General features: G+C 41.7%; 1 non-coding gene across 1 annotated transcript; it reads right to left on the bottom strand.

The window, feature by feature from the left end:
* Positions 1–518: 518 nt before the first annotated feature.
* LOC130042164 (U6 spliceosomal RNA) lies at positions 519–626 on the bottom strand. Its single transcript, XR_008795137.1, has one exon. It is a non-coding gene; the product is annotated as a U6 spliceosomal RNA (small nuclear RNA).
* Positions 627–23,394: the final 22,768 nt, after the last annotated feature.

Genomic DNA, 23,394 nt, shown 5'->3' with positions numbered 1-23,394 from the left:
GCCTCCAAGCCATGGAGTAAACCTCCTGGTACTTATCTAGGCTATTCTTGGGTGTTAGTCTCCTATTTTGTTACTTTACGTTCCCCAGATGAATGCAATTTTTCTGTGTCTATCCTGCTCTTTCTGACTCATTTCGCTTAGCATTATACTTTCCATGTAGTATCACTTGTATATAAATTTCATGACTTCATCTTTTATAACAGCTACATAGTACTCCATTGTGTAGATGTAACAAAGTTTCTTTAACCAGTCATCTCTTCTTGGGCATTCAGGTTTTTTCCAGATTCTGGCTATTGTAAAGAATGCTGCAATGAACAAACAAGTGCAGATGTCACTTCAATTATACTTTTTTGCCTCTCTGGGATATGTTCCCAGGAGTGGTATTGCTGGGTCAAATGGGAGCTCAATTTCTAATTTTTTTGAGAATCGTCCATACTGTTTTCCCAAAGGGCTGGACCAGTCAGCATTCCCACCAACAGTGAAGGCGGGTCCCTTTCTCACCACATCTGCACCAACAAAAAAATATGGAATGCTTCACGAATTTTGCGTGTCATTCTTGTGCAGGAGCCATACTAATTTTCTCTGTATCGTTCCAATTTTAGCATATGTGCTGCCGAAGCAAGTACTAATGTAGCATTTTTAATAAGCTCATGTTACTATGCTGCAGGTTTAAAGAATTTTTATCAGATGATAAACGTGTCCTAGTTTCTAGTATGAGTGAAGTTCCAACTACTTAATATTCTTCTAGTTCTCTTTGTTCCCATCATGTTGAAACCAAGTAAGCTTAGAAATGTTCAATATAATTTCAGAGGTGGGATTTTTGAAAAAACTTGCCTGATTACTGTTTTTACCCCAATCACCTTAAAAATTCCTGTGAGTCCTGCACTGAAATAATCATACATTTTAAGGCAATAGATTTTTCAAAACAAATGTATTAATAAATGTAGACTTAATGCATAGTAATTAACTTTGATGTTTTGTCTTGTTTTAATGAACTGGTACTGCTGTTTTCAGTTACTTAGCTTCAGAAGCTTCTTAGGACATAAAATTTCAAATTCAAGAAAGCACCACAATAACTGAGGGTGCAGAGTATTTTTTTAGAGAGTAGAATTGTAGGGTGCATTTCAGCCTCTGCTCACTTTCTTACCCAGGTAGCTGCACAATGAAGTCTCAAGTCAACTCAATCCCTGAATAATCTGTACTCAACCTAGTTATTCACTAAAGGATAGATGAGCCCACTGTGAAGAAAGATAAATTGATCAAAATATCTACAGTATTTTCCATAATATACAGCATTTGATCAAAGTTTATCAGGACCTGGAGCAAAAGAGATAGAAATAGTTCAGTGAGAGGGTGCTTGCCTTGCATGCAGCTGGCCCAGGTTTGATATCTGATCCCTACATGGTCCTCTAAGCACCACCAGGAGTGATCTCTGAGTGCATAATTAGGAGTAAGCCCCAAGTACCATTGAGCGTGACACAAAAAGTTTTTTTTTAATTATCAGGACCAAAAGATAGGGCCAAGACAAAAAAAAAACAAACTTAAGATATATAATAATCTACCATGAAGTTTAAAGTAACTATGATTACAATGTTCAAGAAAATGCATGAGAATAGATAACTTTCCAAAAAGAACTAAAATAGTTTAATTACAGAAAAACCACCCTAGAACTCTAAAATTTTGTGCTACATATCTGTAGATTATAATGCATAATATTATGAACGAATAATGTTTGAAAAATAGTGGAGGTCCATCTCCGAGGGACCCGACCACCAGTCCCTCGGCTCCTCCCCTCCAGGTGGGCCCGCGGCGTCCAGCCGGGAAGTGCTCCTGCCCCCCCCCAGCCGTGCCTCAGATTCCCGCCTGAAGCCCAGTGGGGAAAGCGCCCGTCCATCTCCGAGGGACCCGACCACCAGTCTTTCGGCTCCTCCCCTCCAGGTGGGTTGGCGGCGTCCAGCCGGGAAGTGCTCCTGCCCCCCCAGCCGCGCCTCAGATTCCCGCCTGAAGCCCAGTGGGGAAAGCGCCCGTCCATCTCCGAGGGACCCAACCACCAGTCCCTCGGCTCCTCCCCTCCAGGTGGGTCGGCGGCGTCCAGCCGGGAAGTGCTCCTGCCCCCCCAGCCGTGCCTCAGATTCCCGCCTGAAGCCCAGTGGGGAGACTGTAGACCACCCTTCCTCCATTCCAGGATCCTGGGTGGGTGTCGCCTGGGACAGGCTCAGGGCGTGGCCACCAGGAAAGGGGCATGGCCTCTTAAAGTGGGCGTGGCCTTCTCCTTGGCGGGCGGCCACTAATGCGGCCGCAGTTATATCACTCACATCAAGTACTCAGGACTCCCATCCCACAACTTGCTGCCTAATACCAACCAAACATTTCCCACCTCTTCTACTGCAATCCAACAACAACCCACTCACCTACTCAAGTTCCAACAAACACCTGTTTGAAAACAGCTGTATAAGTTCATTTCCAAATAGCACCTCCTCCAAAAGTTTCACTCAATGTCTGTTATAAAACAAAGAATAACGCCTGACTGAGAAGAACGTCAAACTCAGAAACGTAGAAGGGTGCCTACCATCGACAAAAACTTATCCATAATCCCTTCCCACTATAAGAGAGAATAGTATAATCTGTGCTGGACGAACCGAGGCCCATTGTTTGGCAACAAAACTGAACGGCTGCTGGCAGTCTCTCCTCATTCAACCAGGTACAGCCTGCTCCACGGCTTGAGACTCCCCCAGGGAATGCGCAGCTAGCTTGATCCCCTAGAATTGCTGGTTTTCTCCCTTGGCCTGCGCAGAACGGGAACTGAGGCAACATCAGATCCCGCGGCAACAAAGCTGAAGGGATCTGGGAACTCTCTCCTCACTCAACCAGAATAGTAACAGTGAACGTGAAGGACTAAAGCACACTGGTCACAATGGTAAAGCAACGCAAAGCCCACCAAACTTTCTTATTGAAGAGGCAAGCCCAGAAGACACCAACAGTACTGTAGTATCAGACAACCTCTCTGACAAGGAATTCAGAAGGGAGCTAGTTAGGATGCTTAGGGAACTAAAAGAAACAATGGAAACCAATGCCAATAAAAGACAAGAGGATTTGAAGGCAGAAATGAGAAAAATGCAATCGGAAATGTCGGACCTGAAAACCCTGGTAGGCGAATTGAAAACCTCAGTGGAAGGCCTCAGAAGCAGAGTAACAGCTGCTAAGAACAGAATCAGTGAGCTTGAAGATGAAGTTCAGAGACTCGCCAGAAAAGAGCAGAAAATGGAAAAGAGACTCACAGTTCGGGAACAGATGGCAAGAGAAGATCGTGATGAAGCCAAGAGGGGTAACATAAGAATTATTGGAGTCCCAGAGGGACAGGAAGAAAACCCTGATGAAGAAGAAACTGTCAAAGACATCATTGCTACAACATTTCCAGAGCTGAAGAAAACTTGTGACCACATTCAGGAGGCCCGGAGGGTACCAGCCAGAAGAAATCTGAACAAAAATACCCCAAGACACATCCTGATCAAAATGACCAAAACTTTAGACAGAGACAAAATTCTGAAAGCAGCAAGATTGAAAAAAGAAATCTCTTACAAAGGAGCATCCTTAAAATTCACAGCTGATTTTTCTGATGAAACCCTCAGGGCCCGAAAACAGTGGTGGGACATAGTGAGAAAACTCAATGAAATAAATGCCTCTCCAAAAATACTTTACCCAGCAAGACTCTCATTCATAATAGAAGGAACAACACACAGTTTCACAGACAAACAACAGCTCAGGAACTTCATAGACTCAAGACCATGGCTACAAGTACAACTAAATGGGCTACTTTAAGACAGGACAGGCCCCTCAAATACACCTAATTTCAACAGAACAATGGGACAAAATCCCATAACAATAATCTCTCTCAATGTCAATGGGCTAAACTCACCAATTAAAAGACACAGAGTGGCTGGATGGATTAGAAAATTGAACCCAACATTCTGCTGCCTGCAAGAAACACAACTTAATAGTCAAAGCAAACACAGACTCAGAGTCAAAGGCTGGAAAACAATCCTACAGGCAAACAGCTCCCATAAAAAAGCTGGGGTAGCCACCTTAATATCAGACCACATCGATTTCAGAGTGAAGAAGGTCATAAGAGACAGTGAAGGCCATTTCTTAGTGATCAAAGGATCTGTACAACAGGAAGAACTTACAATAATAAATGTATATGCACCTAATGAGAGACCAGCAAAGTACTTAAAACAACTACTCATAGATTTGGAAAAAGACATCAATAGCAACACAATACTAGTGGGAGACTTCAACACCGCTTTGTCACCTCTGGATAGATCAACCAGACTCAAACTTAGCAAGGACATACTTAATCTGAGTGAAACAATGGAAGAAAGGGACTTAGTAGATATATACAGGACACTTCATCCTCAAAAGGCTGAATACACATTCTTCTCAAGCGTACATGGAACATTCTCCAAGATAGACCACATGCTGAGCAACAAAACATATCTCCAATAAAATTAAGAAGATAGAGATTGTATCATCAAACTTCTCAGACCACAATGCACTTAAATTAGAAGTAAATCACACACAAAAACAGAAAACTAAATCAAACACCTGGAAATTAAACAGTGCGCTATTGAACAACGAGTGGCTTAGAATGGAAATCAAAGAGGAAATCAAAAGATTCCTAGAAACGAATGACAATGAGGACACGAGTTACCAAAACTTATGGGACACAGCAAAAGCTGTCTTAAGAGGAAAGTTTATAGCTCTACAAGCATTCCTCAGAAAGGAGGAGCGAGTCCACATAAATAAACTAACCTCACAGCTTAAGAGCTTGGAGAAGGACCAACAAAAGGAGCACAACCCGAACAGGAGGAAGGAAATAATAAAACTCAGAGCAGAGATTAACGAGATGGAAACCCAAAAAACAATCCAAAAGATCAATGAAACCAAGAGCTGGTTCTTTGAGAAAATTAACAAGATCGATAAGCCTCTAGCAAAACTCACAAAGAAGGGGAGAGAGAAAACCCTAATAAACCGAATCAGAAATGAAAAGGGGGTCATCACAACAGAAACTACAGAAATTCAAAGGATCCTCAGGGAGTACTTTGAGAAGCTTTATGCCACGGAACATCAAAACCTCGAGGAAATGGATAAATTCATAGACTCCTACAGACTCCCAAGGCTGAACCAAGAAGACCTGGAATACCTGAACAGACCTATCACCATCAAGGAAATTGAAATGGTAATAAAAAGTCTCCCCAAGCACAAAAGCCCTGGCCCGGATGGATTCACTAGTGAATTCTTCCAAATCTTTAAAGAAGACTTACTCCCAATCCTCTTTAAGCTTTTCCACGAAATTGAAATATCAAAAACACTTCCGAATAGTTTCTACGAAGCAAATATCACACTGATACCAAAAGCAGACAGAGATACCACAAAGAAAGAGAATTACAGGCCGATATCCCTGATGAACACAGATGCAAAGATCCTCAACAAACTACTAGCAAATAGAATCCAACTACTCATCAAAAAGATCATACACCATGACCAAGTAGGATTCATCCCAGGGATGCAAGGATGGTTCAACATTCGGAAATCAATCAACATAATCCATCATATCAACAAAAGAAAAGATAAAAAGCATATGATCATATCAATAGATGCAGAGAAAGCATTTGACAAGGTCCAGCACCCCTTTATGATGAAAACCCTAGCCAAAATGGGTATAGAGGGGACTTTCCTCAACATAGTTAAAGCCATCTACCACAAGCCTACAGCAAGCATCATCCTCAATGGGGAAAAACTGAGAGCCTTCCCTCTAAGATCAGGGACAAGACAAGGATGCCCACTCTCTCCACTGCTGTTCAATATAGTACTGGAAGTACTTGCAATAGCGATTAGGCAAGAAAAAGATATTAAGGGCATTCAGGTAGGAAAGGAAGAAATCAAGCTCTCACTATTCGCAGATGATATGTTACTATACTTAGAGAACCCAATAACCTCCACCAAAAAACTACTAGAAACAATAGACTCGTATAGTAAAGTTGCAGGCTATAAAATCAATACCCAAAAGTCCATGGCTTTCCTATACGCAAACAGTGAGAGAGAAGAAAGCAACATGAAAAAAACAATCCCGTTCACAATTGTGCCCCAGAAAATCAAGTACCTAGGAATCAGCTTAACTAAGGAAGTAAAGGACCTGTACAAAGAAAACTACAAAACGCTACTTCAGGAAATAAAAGAGGACATGAGGAAATGGAAAGATATCCCCTGCTCATGGGTCGGGAGACTTAACATTGTCAAAATGGCAATACTACCGAAAGCATTGTATAAATTCAATGCAATCCCTATAAGGATACCCATGTCATTCTTCAAAGAAATGGAGCAAACACTTCTGAAATTTATATGGAACAATAAGCCCCCACGAATAGCTAAAGCAATTCTTGGGAAAAAGAAAATGGGAGGAATCAACCTCCCTAACTTCAAACTCTACTACAAAGCAGTAATAATTAAAACAGCGTGGTACTGGAACAAAAGCAGAACTGCAGACCAATGGAACAGGGTTGAATACACTGACATCTCCCCTCAATCATATGATCATCTAATCTTTGATAAAGGTGCAAGAAATGTGAAGTGGAGTAAGGAAAGCCTCTTTAACAAATTGTGCTGGCATCACTGGACGGCTCCATGCAAAAAAATGGGCTCAGAACTCTGCCTAACACCATGTACAAAAATAAGATCAAAATGGATTAAAGACCTCAACATCAGACCAGACACCATAAGGTACATTGTAGACAAAGTTGGCAAAACCCTCCATGACATTGAGGCTAATGGTACTTTCAAAGATGCCACGCCACTGGCCGAGCAAGTAAAAACAGAGATAGATAAATGGGACTATCTTAAACTAAGAAGCTTCTGCACCTCCAAAGAAACAGTGACCAAAATACAAAGACAGTCTACAGAATGGGAAAGGATATTCGCCGAATACACATCTGACAAGGGGTTGATAACAAGGATATACAAAATACTGGTGGAACTCCACAAGAAGAAAACATCCAACCCCATCCAAAAATGGGGCAATGAAATGAACAGAAACTTTCTCAAAGAAGAAATCCAAATGGCAAAAAAGCACATGAGAAAATGCTCTACATCATTAATCATCAGGGAGATGCAGATCAAAACCACAATGAGATACCATCTCACACCTCAGAGACTGGCCCACATTCAAAAGAACAAAAGCAACCGATGCTGGCGTGGATGTGGCGAGAAAGGGACACTCCTTCACTCTTGGTGGGAATGTCGACTAGTTCAGCCCTTTTGGAAAACAGTATGGACGTTTCTCAAAAAATTAGAAATTGAGCTCCCATTTGACCCAGCGATACCACTCCTGGGAATATACCCCAGAGAGGCAAAAATGTGTAGTCGAAGTGACATCTGCACTTGTTTGTTCATTGCAGCACTGTTTACAATAGCCAGAAACTGGAAGAAACCTGAGTGCCCAAGAACAGATGACTGGTTAAAAAAACTCTGGTACATCTACACAATGGAGTACTATGTAGCTCTTAGAAAAGATGAAGTCATGAAATTTACATACAAGTGGTACAATATGGAAAGTATCATGCTAAGCGAAATGAGTCAGAAAGAGAGGGATAGACAGAAAAATTGCATTCATCTGGGGGATATAAAGTAACAAAATATGAGATCAATACCTAAGAATAGCTGAGATCAACACCAGGAGGATTACTCCATAATTTAGAGGCCAGCCGGATATTCTAGGGGAAAGGGCAGTTCAGATAGAGAAGGGAACCCCAAATGAAAGGTGTTTGGAGGATCCTCCCAGGAGGGGAAATGCATGTTGAAAGTAGACTATGGACTGAGCATGATTGCCACTCTATGCCTCTTTTGCAGACCACGACACCCAAAAGGAGAGAGAGAACAAGGGGGAATGCCCTGCCACAGAGGCAGGGTGGGAGGGGGGGTGGGGGGAAATGGGCACTGGTGGAGGGATGGGTATTTGATCATTGTATGACCGAAACTCAGGCACAAAGATTTGCAAATCTACAACTGTACCTCATGGTGCTTCACTAATAAAAAAAAAATAAAAAAAAATTTTAAAGAAAGAAAAAATAATAAATAAATAAAATGAAAAAAAAAGAAAAATAGTGGAAATCATTTATATGACAGAGCAACAAAAAAAGGTCTTTGAAAAACAGCCATAGGAAAATTAAAAAATCTGAAGTAAAATCTTCCTAGGTCTTGTACCTCATTTCTGATACTGCAGTGTGGAGAGAATGGAGATGCTAGAGCAGCTGTGCACTGAGTTATGCTGGAGGCAAACTAGAGGTATTTACATTTTCTAAGTTGGAATGGGGAAAGATATTTGAAATATATATATATATATATATATATGTATATACATAAGGAATTGTCAGTTCAAACCAAGATCCTTCATGTGGTGATGGGAAGCAATGAACAATTCTAACCATAACATAAAAGAAACTGAACTGTTGAGCAAAGGAATAGACACAGGCAAAGAAAGCACAGCACTCCTGTCTCAAAGGAAACTATTTCTTGAATAAAAATAAAGACAACAACAAAATCTATGGGATGTTGCAGAAGCAGTACTATGAAAGAAATTTATAGTAGAAATAGGAAAATCCCAGTAAATCAGAAGAATAACCAATATAAAATCTAAGCTTACACCTAAAAGAAAAAAATAAAACCAAAAGTCAGTAGATAAAAGGAAATATTAAAAATTCAACAGAAATATACAAGATGGAGGTTAAAGATAACTATCAAAGACAACAATGAAACCATGAGATGGTTCTTTAAGATAATTAACAAAATAAAGAAACCAAAATAATAAATTCTGAATACCAGAAAAATAAATTTATATAACATATAATAAATTATATATTAATTATAATAAATTATAATGATAAATTATATTATACAATAAATACATTATATATTAGATAATAAAAACCAATATTAAATACCAATAATGCCAATGATACCAGTATCAATACTGATAATGCCAATACCAATAATAATTATGTCAATACCAATATTAATAAATACCAATAATAAATAAGCACCAATAGTAAATATATGTGATAAACAATACAATAAATACCAAATAATAAATTCTGAAAACCAGAATAAATCATTCTAGCCAGAATAATAAGGAGGAAAAAACACAAATAAATAAATCATAAAGGACAAATAAATAACGGATATTCATAGAAATACAAACATTTGTAAGTAATTATTGGAACAATTTTATGGTGATAAAATGAACAACACAGAAGAAACAGAAAGAATTTTAGAAACATGAAGACCACCAAAGGAAGAAATAGAAAGCATGAACAGACATATCACAAATACTACTATTGAGTCAGTAGTAAAAAAATCCACAAAACAAAAGTCCAAGTCCAGATGGCTTTGTTAGAAAATTTTTTAAAATTTATTTATTAATTGAATCACTGTGGGAAAAGTTACAAAGCTTTCAGGTTTAGGTCTCAGTCATGCAAATATCAAACACATTTCCCTTTACCAATACTTATTTTTTACCATGAAGAACCCCAATAAAACTCCACCCCTCACCCCTCCCAGTACCTGTGAGGCAGATGAATTCTAGTTAGCACTCTATCTGCTTTGATTAGATTCATTGTTTCAATAAAAGATTCACCACTATTATTTAGAGTTTACCCCCCCCCCCCAAAATCAGACATGCTGAAAAAGCATTGTGAAGTGATTTGCTTTCTACAGCTGGGTTCAAGAATTAAATGTTGGTTTTGGATTTCTGCTATTTTATTTATTGACCCTGGAAGTATTTCTACTGAAAGTCAGATAATTAAGAAATTGGTTTCTGTGCTCTGGAGTTGTGGCCGTGCTGGAGAGCCGCTCGTGGGGGGCAACTGGTGACCTCGGTAGGGCGTGAAGGGCGGACCGGAACACCCCCCTTCCCATGAGGTTTTATTTTATTTTTATTTATTTATTTATTTATTTATTGAATCACTGTGGGAAAGGTTACAAAGCTTTCAGGTTTAGGTCTCAGTCATGCAAATATCAAACACATTTCCCTTTACCAATACTTATTTTTTTACCATGAAGAACCCCAATAAGAACCCACCCCCCACCCCTCCCAGTCCCTGTGAGGCAGATGAATTCTAGTTAACACTCTATCTGCTTTGATTAGATTCATTGTTTCAATAAAAGATTCAACACTATTATTTAGAGTTTACCCCCCCACCCCCAAATCAGACATGCTGTAAAAGCATTGTGAAGTGATTTGCTTTCTACAGCTGGGTTCAAGAATAAAATGTTGGTTTTGGATTTCTGCTATTTTACTTATTGACCCTGGAAGTATTTCTACTGAAAGTCAGATAGTTAAGAAATTGGTTTCTGTGCTCTGGAGTCGTGGCCGTGCTGGAGAGCCGCTCGTGGGGGGCAACTGGTGCCCTTGGTAGGCCGTGAAGGGCGGACCGAAACGCCCCCCTTCCCATGAGGTTTTAGTCGCCCCCACACCCCCGGCTCATACCTGCTGTCCACAAGGCTCCCATGTGGCCGCCATCTTTCTTTCCAGAGAGGAAAGGGCGAATGGGGCAACACCCTTTCCCCTCCGGACAGACATGATGGCCTGGATTAACGCATAGTCCGTTCACTTTTCTGCTCCAAGCTTCCAGGTTCTGCATTAAGTCCTTGTGCTTCTGGGGTCGTGGCTGTGCTGGAGAGCCGCTTGCGGGGGGCAAATGGTGACCTCGGTAGGTCGTGAAGGACGGACCGGAATGCCCCCCTTCCCATGAGGTTTTAGTCGCCCCCACACCCCAGGCTCATACCTGCTGTCCACAAGGCTCCCATGTGGCCGCCATCTTTCTTTCCAGAGGGAGGAGGGCGGAAGGGAGCAACACCCTTTCCCCTCCGGACAGACATGATGGCCTGGATTAACGCATAGTCCGTTCACTTTTCTGCTCCAAGCTGCTGGGTTCTGCATTAAGTCCTTGTGCTTCTGGGGCTGTGGCCATGCTGGAGAGCCGCCCGTGGGGGGCAACTGTTGAACTCGGTAGGGCGTGAAGGACGGACCGGAACGCCCCCCCCTTCCCATGAGGTTTTAGTCGCCCCCACACCCCCGGCTCATACTTGCTGTCCACAAGGCTCCCATGCGGCCGCCATCTTTCTTTCCAGAGAGGAGAGGGCGAATGGGGCAACACCCTTTCCCCTCCGGACAGACATGATGGCCTGGATTAACGCATAGTCTGTTCACTTTTCTGCTCCAAGCTGCTGGGTTCTGCATTAAGTCCTTGTGTTTCTGGGGCTGTGGCTGTGCTCCAAACTTAACTCTGATTTTCAGGGAGAAACGTTGGGTGGTTTACTTCCCATTGATCACTTTGTATATAGAGAGATGTCGCGCGGCCGCATAAGCGGCCACGCGGTTTTGAGGAAAAGTCCTAGTTCCCGCATACTTGAGCCGTGCTTGTAGAGGCTTCTGGTCACCGGAGTTCCATCTGGGGGAGGCGGGATGCGGTACCTACCCCATCTGGGACTTCCCGATGATCTCAGCTCTTTTTGGAACCTGTTTTTTTCTTTTTCTCCGGGAGCTGTGGATCCCGCCCTCCATGTGGCCCTTCTCTTCGGCTGTATGCTGTAAAGATGGCGCTGGGGGGCGGGCTGTGGGCGTGACTTCTGGAATCAGAGGTTACCTGGGAGCTGTAGTCCCGGCAGATTTGAGAAAAAGTTCTAGTTCCCACATACTCGAGCTGTGCTTGTGGAGGCTTCTGGTCACCGGGGTTCCATCTGGGGGAGGCGGGATGCGGTACCTACCCCATCTGGGACTTCCCAATGATCTCAGCTCTTTTTGGAACCTGTTTTTTTTTTCCTCCGGGAGCTGTGGATCCCGCCCTCCATGTGGCCCTTCTCTTTGGCTGTATCTCTCATGAGGTTTTAGTCGCCCACACACACCCGGTTCATACCTGCTGTCCACAAGTCTCCCATGCGGCTGCCATCTTTCTTTCCAGAGAGGAAAGGGCGAGTGGGGCAACACCCTTTCCCCTCCGGGCAGACATGATGGCCTGGATTAACGCATAGTCTATTCACTTTTCTGCTCCAAGCTGCTGGGTTCTGCATTAAGTCCTTGTGCTTCTGGGGCCGTGCTGGAGAGCCGCTCGTGGGGGGCAACTGGTGACCTCAGCAGGGCGTGAAGGACGGACCGGAACGCCCCCCTTCCCATGAGGTTTTAGTTGCCCCCACACCCCCGGCTCATACCTGCTGTCCACAAGGCTCCCATGCGGCCGCCATCCTTCTTTCCAGAGAAGAGAGGGCGAATGGGGCAACACCCTTTCCCCTCCGGGCAGACATGATGGCCTGGATTAACGCATAGTCCGTTCACTTTTCTGCTCCAAGCTGCTGGGTTCTGCATTAAGTCCTTGTGCTTCTGGGACTGTGGCCGTGCTCCAAACTTAACTCTGATTTTCAGGGAGAAACGTTGGGTGATTTACTTCCCATTGATCACTTTGTATATAGAGAGATGTCTATACTCGAGCTATGCTTGTAGAGGCTTCTGGTCACCGGGGTTCCATTTGGGGGAGGCGGGATGTGGCACCTACCCCATCTGGGACTTCCTGATGATCTCAGCTCTTTTTGGAACCTGGTTTTTTCTCCGGGGGCTGTGGAGCCAGCCCTCCATGTGGCCCTTCTATTCGGCTGTATCGGCTTTGTTAGAAAATTTTAAAACTTTCAAAGAACTAAAAGGAGAAGAAGGAAAAGGTGATTGTGATAAGGGCTATAGACTCCTCTCTGTTATATAGATACAAAAATTTTCAGTAAAATACTATGAAATAAAATTCAACAATATTTTCAAAGCATTTTATACCATGATCAGGTAGAATTTATTCCATGATGCAAAGATGGTTTGATAGACACAAAACACTAAATAGAAAATGACATATCCACAAAGAACAAAAATCATATGATCATCTCAGTAAATAAAAAAATCATTAGACAACAAAATTAATTTATGATTTTAAAAACTCAACAAAATAGTATAGAAAAAACGTAAATCAACATAATTAGGGCCATATGTAACAAATAGACTGCTACTATCATTCTTAATGGTGAGAAACAAAAAAAATTTCCTCTATGATCAAGAATAAGATAAGTCCATTTTAACCACTATTCAATATAGTATTAGAAGCAAGAGTAATTAGACTAGAATGGGATCTTATAAGGAATAATGGAAATAAATAAATAGAACTACAGTTTTATCATGATATAATGATATGCATTCCAAAAAGTCAAATGAAAGACTTTTAGAAATTTTTAAAAACAGCACAGTGACAGACTACAGTATTAATACATAAAAACCATGTTGTCTTTCTATATGCAAATAGTGAAACTAGAAAAAATTACAATACCATTTATATTTGAATCAAAAAAATCTGACAATAAATTTAACCAAACAAGTGAAAGATCTATAAGTAATAAGCCATTGTTAAAAAGATAGAAGATACTAAGAGATGGAGAGATATGAAGTGCCTAAGGGTTAGAAAAATTAATAATGTTTAAAAGGCTATCTTATTAATTAACATATAAGGTCAATATTACAACCCCTACCAAATTCTCAGTGGTATTCTTCACAGAAATAGAACAATCTTTCATGAAATTTGTTTGGAACTATAAAAGACCTCAAGTAACAAAAACATTAGTGAAAAAACAAAGGCACAAGAATGGAGGTATCCCTGATCCAACAATACTGTGAAATAATAGTAATTAAGACGACATGAAATAGGAATAAAAATTGACATTCAAATCAATATTAAGAGAACTGAGAGTCCCAAAACAAAACCACAGATATATGGACAACTAATCTATGACAAATGAGCTAAGATCTTCAAAGGAGCAAGGGGAAAATATTTCAATAAATGGTGCTAGGAAAACTGGAGAGCCAAATGCTGAAGATAGTGGTCAAGTTAGACACTATGTAATATGTGAGGCTGTGAGTTTGATCTCCAGTATTCCCAATATTCACTGAATGTGACTCAGGCAGCTCTGCTGTTTATACCTGGTGTTCTGCTGTCTGTGATCCCAGCATCACAGGTAATTCCAGCTGCCCCATAACCAGGTGTGCAAATACTGTAGCTGAAGGAATCAATCCCTGGTGAGCACCTCCACTAAAAGGATGTGCAAGTCTGTGGTGGTCCGAATCATAAACCCTAAAACGCCCACGTGTGAGCACTGCAGCAACTCCCATCAGGCACCACAAAAAGAACATGAGCCTTCTGGTGGGCATGTATGACAGTACCACAATTCGGGGGTAAGATTCGGGGGGGGATCAATGAGTCCTGCAGTCCTGTGCTCATGTACTGCAGCCTGATGTGTGACCTGTGGTAAGCACCACAATGACCATGACCATGTGTAGGCACCTGAAACAAGCATATGCATAACCCCTGTAACAGAGGGATGGACAGGGGTGGGGGAATTAAAAATAGGAATTTCATTAAAATACACGGGTAACTAACCCCCACCCCCAAAGAAAACAAAAATTCTAAACTGAATACACTGCCACATTTATTGCAGCATTATTTACAATATCTAAGAATTGAAAACAACCTAAATGCCTATTGAGTGATAAATGGATAAAAATGTCATATACACAGAACTGAACTCACCAAGTCAGGGGGATGTGGGTGAATACAAAGATAATGGTGAATGAAGGGAAGCAGACATTCTTCTGGAGGGTGTGGTGTTATGCAAAAAAAAAAAAAACCTGTCATTGACAATAGTGTAAATCACAGTGCTTCAAATTTCAAAAATTTTAAATGCTATATACATATCACTGTCACTGTCACTGTCCTCCCATTGTTCATCGACTTGCTCGAGCGGGCCCAGTAACGTCTCCATTGGAGACTTTGTTGTTACTGTGTTTGGCATATCGAATACATCACGGGTATCTTGCCAGGCTCTGCCGTGCGGGCGAGATACACTCGGTAGCTTGCTGGGCTCCCCAAAAGGGGAGGAGGAATCGAACTTGGGTCAGCCAAGTTGGCTGCGTACAAGGCAAACGCCCTACTGCTGTGCTATCGCTCCAGCGATATGAGTATATATGATATAGATATACATACATATATAGTATGTATATCTATATCATATATACTCACAATGAAATACTGTTCTGCTTTAAAATGTCAAGTCTTGCCATTTGCAACAACAAGAATGGACTCTGAATTGAAGAATATTTTTGCTGCCTATAGAATATCAGGTAGGCACACAGGGGTAGTTCTTAGTCTCCTTTTCCTGTTTCTAGAATTTAAAGTAACTTGGCACTTCCATGCATATTGGAAAACTTCCCTCCAGTATACATCAGCATATCACTGCACAGGCTGCTTTGTTGCATTCCCCTGGTGCTGTCAGAATGTAGGTGTGAGACCAGAAAAACTATGGCTTCATGCTCTTTCACTTTCCATTGCCACATTTCAAACACCTCATACACTTCACCTCCTCTCAGAAAATTTTCTCAGAGAACTTTACTTGAATATTCAATATTAGTAACATGAAATAGATATACATATTAATCCAATAGTTCTATAATTATAGCAAAGGTATTAAGAAAATTAATATGTCTTAAAACTTGGTGTATAGAAATAGAGGCTGGGAAGGCTTTGCTATATCTCAGTTCAGAGAGCAACATCATTATTAAGTAATCCAAATTCCCATCTGATTAATAACTTGATGCTTTAGGAGCAGAAAAAACTAGCTGCCATAACAAATCTCAGAATTTAGAGACTTAACACAATAAATGTTTGCACTCACGTAGCGATCAGGGATTGCTTGCTTATAGTCAGCCAGCAGGAGAAAAGAGTAGCTGGAAGATCATTAATGATTAGTTTTCATGGAATGAGTTCACAAATGGTGTAAATCATTTCCACTAACATTTTATGAATCAATTCTCAGTCAACAGTTATATCTGCATTTAAGCAAGATTGGGAAATGCCATTAAGTTCTGTATCCGGGGAAAACAGGAGACGAGTTTCATATTTTCACCACAGTAATTAATGTAAAATCAGTTTTAAATTACTCACTTTTTCTCTTTGTAATGTAAAACTCAATTGTAATGTAAAAATTATAGCTATCAACTCAAACTAGAATAACATATTCACTCATTCATTCATCATCCTGTTGTTGACTGCCTCGAGCAGGCCCCAGTAACGTCTCTTTCATTCTAGCCCTGAGATTATATTCAAGGCTCTTTAGGAGAATGAGACCCATCATTGTTACTGGTATTTGGCATATTCGGTACGCCACGGGGAGTTTGCCAGACTCTGCCCTGTGGGCAGGCTACATTCAATAGCCTGCAAGTTTGTCCAAAGTAGGAATGAGATAATAAGATGTCATAAAAAGATGTCCTGATAAGATTTGCGCTGAGCGGTTCTGGGAGCTGAATTTTATAGTCTCTGAGTCTTGGCCGTTGATGGGATTACACGGCACCAGGGGGCCAGGTGGTGGGTGTGACCCCCGCCTACTGGAATTTGGAGGATCTGAGTGGAGGATGCTTGACTCCAATCCGAGTAGGCTTGGAGATCTCGGCCCCGGAACCCGCGTGGCTTTGTCCCTCTGCCAGTACCTTCATGTGTGCGGAGAGTGGTCTCAGCATGGTGGTGGTTGGTCCTGGAGGTCTTCGGCTGCTGGAGCCCTGGTCGGGGTGGGGAGGAAAGCTCAACCCGCTCCCCTCCAAGGGGCCCTGGCGAGGAACAGCCAGGCGCGGGGGCAGGAGACTGCACTGGTCTCATCTGGGAGCTGGATTTTATAGTCTCTGAGTCTTGGCCACTGATGGGATTACACAACACATATATTAGGTATTTTTTAAATGAACAAATAATATTATGTAACGTCAGTTCTATCAGATGCTTCCACCTTTAAGAACAACTCCTGGTCTACATGTACCACCTTCACATTCTTTTTTTGTTTGTTTGTTTTTTTGTTTGTTTTAATTAATTTTTTTATTAGTGAAACACCATGAGGTATAGTTATAGACTTACAAATTTTTTTGCTTGGGTTTCAGTTATACAATGATCAAGTACCCATCCCTCCACCAGCGCACCTTTACATTCTTAACTCCTGAGGTGGAGAAAGATCACCCTCCCTACCCCACATTGTTCATTCCTTTGTCACTATATTTCATCTTTTGGTTTTTCTTCCTTAATAATTTTCTCTTTCTTCAGCATTTTTACATTCTCCTTTTCCATTAGTTTTGTTTTGTCAGCTCTCAAAACAGTTACCATTTCCCCTCCATTTGGAAAAGCTTTTTTCTTCCTCTTGATCATAAACACCTTTTATTTATTTCTTATCTTTTATAGCCAGACTTAATTACTGACCCAAATGACTCAGAGTCCATAAACCCTTTAATTTTTTGCAATATGATAATCATTCCTTCTTGGGCTCTAAAGGTCATCAGCAAGTTCCTACTTATCAAGTTAGATATGCTTTCCTCAGATCTCCCTTGATTTCTCAGAAATATCTGAGTTATTATATAGAATGGCAGCAACTACTTGTTGACCACCAATCTCCCATTCTTTTCCACTTCCTTACAACATAACCCCAATTTTATTAGAAATGGTGACACGACAAACCAGAGGGAATATATCTCAGCCTCTCCGTAGTTGATATGACCTTGAAATGTAAGCTTATGAAATTAAGCCAACATTCTTGTACTAATCAGGTTAGTCAGGTTAAAGCCAGCTCTGTAACAGAAAATTATAAAAGTTCATACACTTAACACAATAGTAATTTTTACTCATATAATGCCCACAATGTATGTTCTTGGCAGCAGCAAATCTGCTCCGTGGTCATTCCATAAACTGATCTATTTCTTTCTAGATTCTCAAAATTCTTTACCTAGTTGATAGAGGAAGGCTATGAACAAAATTATGAATGGGGCTGGACAGACAGTACAGATAGTAAGGTGCTTGCTTTGCACACAGCCAACCTTGGTTTGGTTTGATCCTTGGCACTCCATATGGTCCTGCAAGCCTCACCAACAGTGATCCCTAATTTCAGAGCCAGGAGTAAGCCCCGAGCAACAATGGGTGTGGCAAAACAAAAAAGAAAAAGAAGAAGAAAAGTATGTGGAAGTTATAATTTAGCAATAGGTTGACACATAGCTTCAGGAAGGGCATAAAATTAATTTACCTGAATTCCCAGGAGGAGGAAACAGGTTTGTTGATCAACTAGTAAGTCCTTGTTCCATAGGTAAGACACTTAATAAAAGATTCTAGTCCTATCAAATCATCAGGCATTATTGAAATAGGTCATACTTAACAAGGCAAACTAGAGCAGAAAGCTAATGTGATAGCTTTTAAGCCAAAGAGCAATCCCTTCTTTAGTCTCTGTCATAATTTATTACTCTTAATTTTTTAAATTATTTTCACAAATCACAAGTCAATCTGAATCCAGTCATTAGATCCAACGAATCAGACTCTTGAGGTTTACAAGTTTTGAAAACAAAGTTTGAAAATTGTTGAGATATAAATAAATGAGATCAGATGTATCATGCATTTGAAGTCCTTCCCCAGTGAGAGTCACGACTACAAAATTTAAGTCATTTGGGTGTTAACCACAGTAATTTTTTTCCAATTGAAAAACGAAAGTACAGATGTGGTTTATATGACATACAGATATCATAATGTCTCATTGATCAGATCAACAATTCTCCATTTATTTAATTCACACTATAAAGTTTAAATCAATGTCCTGACCTATACCACCTTATCATATTTACTGTCTTACCATATTTACTGGAAATTTATTGTCTATTCTTTCTATTGACAATTCCTTCAGATTAGATTATTCTCTAATTACGAGGTATTTATCTGAGCTGCCCTTTCCCCTAGCATGTACAGCTGACCTCCAAGCCATGGAGTGAACCTCCTAGTACTTATCTTAGCAGTTCAAATAGAGAAGGGAGCACCAAATAAGGGGTGTTGGGAGGATCCTCCCAGGATGGGAGATGCATGCTGAAAGTAGACTATAGACCAAACATGATAGCCACTCAATGCCTCTTTTGCAAACCACAGCACCCAAAAGGAGAGAGAGAACAAAAGGGAATGCCCTGCCACAGAGGCAGGGTGGGATGGGGGGATGAGGGGTGGGAGGGATACTGGAATCAGTGGTGGTGGAAAATGGGCACTGGTGGAGGGATGGGTACGCAAACATTGTATAATTGAAACCCAAGCACAAACATTTGTAAGTCTGGGGGTATGGTGCTGCCAGCAGGTCAATCTGAACCTGTGAGACGAGTGCATCTGCAGCCTCATGTCGCCTTCAGACTTCTATATACCCCAAAATTGCTGCTGTGCCTTTGGTCAGACTCCAAAACCTTGGGGCAAAGTTTTCCAAGAAAGTAAATGGCCAAAAGTTAGGTATGTGGGAGACACAACCACAAACCACCTCCGGCTCAGCTATATAATTGGAGGCCTAGCCTCTCTGGTTCCTGATTGAACTGCATAACGGTCATGATCCCAGAGACTCAGAAACAAATCTCGAAACCCAACGGCTTTTGGCAGAAATGTGTCCAGTACCTGCAGTAGGCTACCAGTGCTGGGCCACCTCAGGTGGGAATAGATTTTGTGCCTTTGCTTGTTCCCCCTGGTGGCCCAGTGACTGTCATCCTCCAGAGGCCACTGGGCAGTCAGGTTTGGACCCTCAGTGATGAGACACGTGGGGCCTCAGGAGCCGGCCTTTTCCTCCCTGTCCCAATGAGACCCCGAGTTGCCGCAGCCTCTCTGGCTCCTGATCAAGTTGCTTAATGGTCATGATCCCAGAGACTGAGAAACAAATCTTGAAACCCAGCAGCTTTCCGCAGAAATGCGTGTGGGGCACACAGTAGGTTACTGTTGCCGGGCCACCCCAGGCGGGAAAGGGTGTTATCCCTCCGCCTGCTCCCCTTTGGCGGCCTGGTGGCCACCATCTTCCAGAGGCCATTGGACAGTCAGTTTTGGACCCTCAATGATGAGACACGCGGGGCCTCACAGGATGACGTGGAGTTGGCCCTTTCCTCCCCATCCTAACGAGACCCTGAGTCGCTACCCACAAACAGCCTCTCTGTTTCCTGATCAAGCTACTTAACAGCCATGATCCCAGAGTCTCAGAAACAAATCTCGAAACCCAACGGCTTTTGGCAGAAATGCATGTGGGCCAAGGAGTAGATTACCTGTTCTGGGCCACCCCAGGTGAGAATAGATTTTGTGCCTTGGCTGGCTCCCCCTTGGTGGCTTGGTGGCTGCCATCCATCATAGACCATTGGACAGTGAGGTTTGGGCATGCAGTTATGAGACACGCGGAGCCTCATGGGATGGGGGTGGAGCCAGCCCTTTCCTCCCCACCCCAATGAGACCGTGAGTCACCGCCCATGAACAGCCTCTCTGGCTCCTGAGCAAGCTGCTTAATGGCCATGATCCCAGAGGCTTAGGAATAGATCTTGGAACCGAGCAGGTTTTGGCAGGAAATCTCTCCAGATTTAATTGTTAAAATTTCGGAATTTCAAAATTGCGCAGCCACTACTGCAACCATGAAACATCATATATTATTCATGACCAGCAATAGAAAAAAAATTGTCTACTGTTGCCTTTTCGGCAGATCTGAGTGTTGGGGTAAAATCCCAAATAAGAATGGTGGGTGTGGTCGAATGTGATCAAAGTATAGAGAGAGTGATTTGGAAATCATCTGCCCCACATGTAGAAGGAGGGTGTGACATGGGGGTATACTGGGGTTTTTGGAGGTGGAGAATGGTCACTGGTGAAGGCATAGGTGTTTCATTGTATGACCGACACTTAAACCTGAAAGCTTGCAACTGCTTTCACGGTGATTCAATAAATAAAATTATAAAAAATGGGGAAAAAAGTATGGTGGAGTTCATGAAAAATTCAATCAGCCTAATAGGTGACTGAATAAATAGCAGTACTCCTACATAAAAAAAAAATTTAAGTCTACAACTGTACCTCATGGTGTTTCACTAATAAAAATTTTTTAAAAATAAAAAGGTATTTATCTTTATGTGAATTGGAGATGATCACAGACACATTTGAACCAAATAATTTCTACCTCTTTATCCCATCTTATTAAAAGTCACTTGTCATCACTTGTCATCCCTTTGATTGTAGATTTGCTCGAATGGATGCTAGTAACGTCTCCATTCATCCCTGTCGCCTTCTAGTGTAGCCCAATGGCATCTGTTCGCTCCAAAACACAAAGAGCCTCAAACCATTTGTTCAGGGTTTTGACAAAGAAGTCTGACCATCTTGTAGGTGGGCAGCCATGCGTCCTTTTGACATCCCATGGACTCCAGTCGGTAGTAGCTCTCGTCCAGCGGTCATCTCTAAATAGCATTACATGTCCACCCATCTGATTTTTGATGCCTTGGCAAATGAGACAGCATCCCTGATTCTTGATTGTCAACAGAGGTCAGAACTTCAGATTCCTTCTCTCACTTGAGTGAAGTGTGAGATAGCTCCAAGCATAGATCTTTCAATTCTTCTTTGAGATACCTGAATAGCGTTCTCATCCAGTTTTCATAGGGTCCAGGTCTCTGAGGCATATGTTAGTGTAGGAAAAATGATAGAGTTGAAAAGATTTGCCCAGAGTCAAAGGTTCTTCAATCTCTTAACAACTTCTTTGATGCTCTTGAAGGTGCTCCATGATGCTCTCTTCCTCCTGTGCAGTTTTGGCGCCAAGTTGTTCCCCATCTTGCGTTTTCGACCCAGGTACACATAGCTGCTGCATTCAAAGATGTTCGTTCAGCTGAGAGCAAATGGAACGCCAGGGACTAGTTCATTTTTCATGAACATTGTCTTGGTGAGGTTCAGCTGCAGTCCAACCTTTCCACACTCATGGTCGAAGTCGGCCAGCATTTGTACCACTTGACTAATATTTGGTGTTATTAAAATGATATCATCAGCAAAGCAGAGGTGGTGTACTTGCCGATCATCTATCTTCACTCCCACTCCTTCACATTCCAGTTATCACATAACATTCTTGAGGGGGGCACTGAAAAGTTTCGGTGAAATGGTATCACCCTGCCGAACCCCTCTCTTGACCTCGATGATTACTTCCTTGTAGAATGGTGAGATCCTGGTGGTGTAATCGTAATACAGCTTGCAGAGGATACTGATGTACTGAGTTTGAATGCCCTATTTGGCTAGGGCTTTGATGATTGCATCAGTCTCAACAGAATCAAAGGCCTTCTTTAAATGGATGAACGTTAGACAGAGCAGCATCTTGAACTCTCATGGAACCTTAATGAGATTGATAACCGTGTGGATATGGTCAATCATGCTAAATCTTTTCAGAACCCGGCTTGCTTGCATGGTTGTCCTTTGTCTAGTGTTCTGCTTATTCTATTCAGGATGACTCAAGTGAACAACTTGTAGATGATGTACAAAAGGCAGATCAGGCGAGTTGCCAATGTCACGGATGTCTCCCTTCTTGTACAACAGAACGATCCTGCTGGTTTTCCATTGGGACAGAACCTTGCATTCAGACAGGTAGCTTGTGAAGAGCCGAGTCAGTGTATTGACGAGTACTGGTGGCAGATTCTTCATGTGTTCAGGTCTGACTTTGTCTGGACCGGGTGCTGTATTCTTCCGTACCGACAAAATGATGTGTCAGATTTCAGAAGGGAGAATGTTGGGAACGACATATCCATCCTGTGGAATTTGGTATGTGGGCAGGTAGATGTGGCTATCTAAGAGATCCAAGTAGAAGTCGTGTTAATCTTCTCCTTGCCCTTCTGGAAGATGTGATAGATCCATCAGGCTGTTGGAGGGCACACATCTTGGTCTTGTAGTTGGTGAAGGACAGGTGAGCATTACGAATACTTTTCCCGGCTTCTGCCGCATTGGCCAAAACTGCTGCTCTTTTCTCTTTGAGGTTTTCCTTTATCGCTTCTCCGCAGAGCTTTGTGAGCTCGGATGTTAGCTTGTGATTGCCTGAGGTTCATACCAAACCATGTTGGCAAATAAATAAATGTAACAATAATGTTTTAAAGTTGAAAGTTTCAACACTTCCAATTGTTTGTTCTTAATAAATTTCCACTTTCTTGTGAAAATTATGTTATTTTACATTATTCATCTTCTATGTATTTAGCATGACCATAAAAAACTATGAACTACAAGTTAGCCTCAATTACTTCCTTTAGGTTTTCCTTCAGAGTCACATCCAGGTAAACAAAAATCATTCTATTTATGTAACCTGGTTATGTAACCAGGGTTTCTGCCGGGTAGTTTAATAAAGACAAAATATTCTTGTTTCTTAGAATGTAAGTTCAAAATTGTTTAAGATTCAAGGAGTACAATTACTAAAAGTCTACTGTGTTCTTTTTTTTTCTTTTATTGGTGGTATGGGAGAATTGGG

The sequence above is a fragment of the Sorex fumeus genome, unplaced genomic scaffold (assembly GCF_029834395.1).
Source record: "Sorex fumeus unplaced genomic scaffold, SorFum_2.1 ptg000098l, whole genome shotgun sequence".
Taxonomy (NCBI): domain Eukaryota; kingdom Metazoa; phylum Chordata; class Mammalia; order Eulipotyphla; family Soricidae; genus Sorex; species Sorex fumeus.
The sequence above is the reverse complement of the archived record's forward strand: the minus strand, read 5'-3'. Positions and strand labels throughout refer to the sequence as shown.